The sequence below is a fragment of the Tamandua tetradactyla genome, chromosome 4 (genome assembly GCF_023851605.1).
Source record: "Tamandua tetradactyla isolate mTamTet1 chromosome 4, mTamTet1.pri, whole genome shotgun sequence".
NCBI lineage: Eukaryota > Metazoa > Chordata > Mammalia > Pilosa > Myrmecophagidae > Tamandua > Tamandua tetradactyla.
Window position 1 is genome coordinate 198,534,446 of NC_135330.1, and position 2,885 is coordinate 198,537,330.

Below are 2,885 nucleotides of genomic sequence, written 5' to 3' on the forward strand. Positions count from 1 at the left end.
CCCCACTGGTTCTGTTTCTGGAGAGTGCTCACTGCCACGGCGGGCTTCCCTGCCCACTTCCATTAAAGCAGAGGCCCCTCGCCTGCTCCTTCATGTCACACTCAGTCACACGACCCTGTCTTATTGTCCTCATTGCAATAATCAGTATCTGAAATTATCCTGTCCCTGCTTATCATCTGTCTCCCCCGATGGGAATGGCATCGCATGAGAGGATGGACCTGGTCTGCCTCTCTCAGCCCCTGCAGTGCTCAGCTCCGAGAGGCACCTGGTGAATATTCGGGAATTTTCACACGCAGCTACACAACACAGGAGGGAGTTTCCCTAGAGCCGGCAGCTATGTAGACTGTAGATTTACGTTGCTTCAGGCATCTCTGTTTGCACTCTTGGTCAGTGAAATTCTTTTAAAATGTACCACTGCGTTTCATGCTGCTGTCACCTACCAATGAGAAATTTGTAAATGAAAGTTTGCAAAATGCAAGCTGCTTTATGTTTAGCTTTAATCCCTTTCAAAGGGCCATCTAAGTTCTTAAAATAAAACTAAAGCTTAGTTTTAGCAGATGCAGTCAACATTATTTAGCGAACAAAAAAGATATACATATTTGCTTTATGTTGGCATCAAAGAGTTTTAGTTGAATTTTTTGCCCTTTTCTTAGCTCAGAGTTTCCTATTTCAAAACCGTAAATAAAATTTAACTGAAAATATGGAAATGTTCAGAGTAAAGTCACCTAGTGAAAAAAAAGCAACGAAGACAGGAAAAGGTATGCAAGGAAAGTAGGCAATGTTCTTTCTTTGATTTATTGCTGTAAAGGGAAGAATGTAATGATAATTCAACAGTTCCAAAATCCTTTATCAATTTTAAACTATTTACTGGAAAAATAAATCACCACATTTTTAGAGTAGAAAAATGCAGAATGTGGGGCGGGCCATGGTGGCTCCGCAGGCAGAGTTCTCACCTGCCATGCTGGAGACCCAGTTCATTTCCTGGTGCCTGCCCATGCAAAGGAAAAAAAAACGCAGAATGTGGAATAAAATTATGGGACTCTCTAATAGTTTCAAAAAGAAGTCTGGATAGAATGCCCTGGAAGCATTCCTGCTGAGTGAAGATTAGCTAGTTCCCTGCGGCCCAAGGTCAGGCTCATTCACTCACTGGGGCTGCTGTGTCTTCGGCCATGTGGGTGAGGCCCAGCTTTCTTCCCGGGCTGGCAATGGGCGCTCTTTTGAGATGAATCTCAGGTAAGAACAAGAAGCCTGGCTTCACTGCAGACCACCGTGGGGCACTCTGCGGTGTCCTTGGGAGAAGTTTGGGTGGGAGTGGTCTTCGCAAGCTCTGTAGACTGCTGCAATGGAGCGTCTGCCTCCGGGACCCCCGTGCGGTGACAACTTCACGATTCAGGGACAAAGCGTCTCAGCCACCCCGAGGGCCAGTGAAAACTCCACTCCCCGTTAATGACACTTCACGTTCCTGGGGGGTGAGGGGAGCGATCTTGAGTAACTACTTTCCTTGGAAGGAAAAGCAAATTTGCTTTGAGATGATTGCTTGCCATGGCTGCCCTTTGTTCAGTGCTACTATAACATTTTGATTTAACGTCTGTTGAAGCTTGTTCTTCAAATTGCCAATAAAACTAGTGAAAATGGAAGAGGGTAGAGAGTGAAAGGCCACATTCTTTGGTTTTTATAAGGTTGACTAAGGGCTCTTGCTATGAGTCAACGTATGAAATACAAGGTAGGAGTTCAAGAGCGACTTCATCTATTTAACATGCAGTTGACCTTTTACAGCTGGTAAATAACCTTTATTACTTTGTCACTTACACAAGAAGTTTTGGAAACATTCCTGGACAACCACTTCTCCCTGCCCCCATACCCAGCCATTGACCCCTTCCCATCCATCCTGCTTCTCAAAGCTCTCAGCGCTTCCCTATCCTGCAGCTTTGGTTGAGGCTAATTTTGTCACCTTTCCTGGATGTCCACAATGTGACCATTTGGTCAGATGCTGGTGACTGGCCTTTGCAAGTGACCCTTTTTTCTTACTCACAGGACTCCAGCTTATTTGGGGCAGCAATATGCCCACCTTGAAAAGCACACTTCACAGCCTCATTGCAGCCTGCAGGGGCCATACAAAACAAATTCTGGCCAGTGCGGCGAAAGCAGTTGTGTGTCAGGGTCTCTGGAACGAGTTTGGGTTCTTGAAATAGTGTCTCCATCTTTCCCGTTAGCTGCTTCTGCTGCCCCCCAGCTCAGTGCGCTGCGGCTGGAGGCAGAGTGGCCTTTGTCACCACGGGGGGAAGAGAAGACTGACAGCTCAGAGCTGAGGGTGGCAGCACAGAGAGGCGAAGGCGCTGGAGCACGGGTGGCTGTGCTTGGTTTCCTCGAGTCGCGTCCCTTTTACGTGCCACCACCTGCAGCCCTGGCAGATGCAGCCATCGCTGGCCCTCTTCCCTTGGGAGCCCTCTGTCATCAAGCCTCTGTGGCACGGTTCTCTTCTCGTGGCCTATCGGTCACACTGGACCCGATTCAATGGTACCATTTTATAAATGCATTTCACAACTTTCAACCCAATTTCCATTCCTTACCAGTGTCCTCGCAAGCCGGGGCTAACCCTAAAACAGACAGGTATTATTTGGGCAGCATTCTATCAGAGAGCCTCTCCCCTCTGACTGAATTGCCTAAAACCTGAACCTTACCTGAAATGGCCCATGGGTCCACCTGTCTTAGGTGCTCTTCCCTTAGAAAAGCCAGAAAAAAGTGAACACAATAGTTTAAAAGAATTGCGTTCCCACTAACAAATGAATAAACTGCAGCTAAGGCTAGCATAAGCATTGGACAGGCTCCCAGCTCACGCTGCTGCTGGCTCAGGTACCCCACTTCGAGGGACAAGGTACAGGTGA